Genomic DNA, 579 nt, shown 5'->3' on the forward strand with positions numbered 1-579 from the left:
GGCGATGCCGGGGGTCCCGCTCCCCGCTGCAGGGCTCGGCTCCCTTTTTTTCGTTTGAAAGTGAAGGAATAAATAAAGCCAAGGGGAAGGGGAGGGAAAAAAAGAAAAAAAAAAACCAAACCCAAACGACCCCAAACGAACACCCCGTCCGCCACATTCCCTGCGGTAATTCAGGCCCCAAAATATCCGCCTGTATGGAACTAATAACGCTGTTGTGTTTTAACAGGGTAATGCACGGAGAAGCAAGCGTCGCTTATACAAGATGTTGATGGAATTTACTCACTATATATTTAAAAAAAAATCCTCTTTCAAGAATAAAGTGTATCAACTCACAGCACAACAGACGGCAGAGGGATAAGTGAAACAGACAAAAGACAAACAAGATAATAATCTGTTTCCAATCAGTTAAGCCCTGTAGAATTTGTAATACGCGGTTTGCATATTCCCCCTGTGTTTTGTAATTAATTATCTATCTGTTAGGATGCTCCGCCGCCGACTTTGTTGATATTTCGAAGTATTTTTGGATGTAGGCGGGGGTTACGCGGGAAAGCGCGGGGAAGCGCGGAGCAGCGCGGAGCG

This window comes from Egretta garzetta, unplaced genomic scaffold (assembly GCF_000687185.1).
Source record: "Egretta garzetta isolate BGI_Z169 unplaced genomic scaffold, ASM68718v1 scaffold7, whole genome shotgun sequence".
NCBI classification, from domain to species: domain Eukaryota; kingdom Metazoa; phylum Chordata; class Aves; order Pelecaniformes; family Ardeidae; genus Egretta; species Egretta garzetta.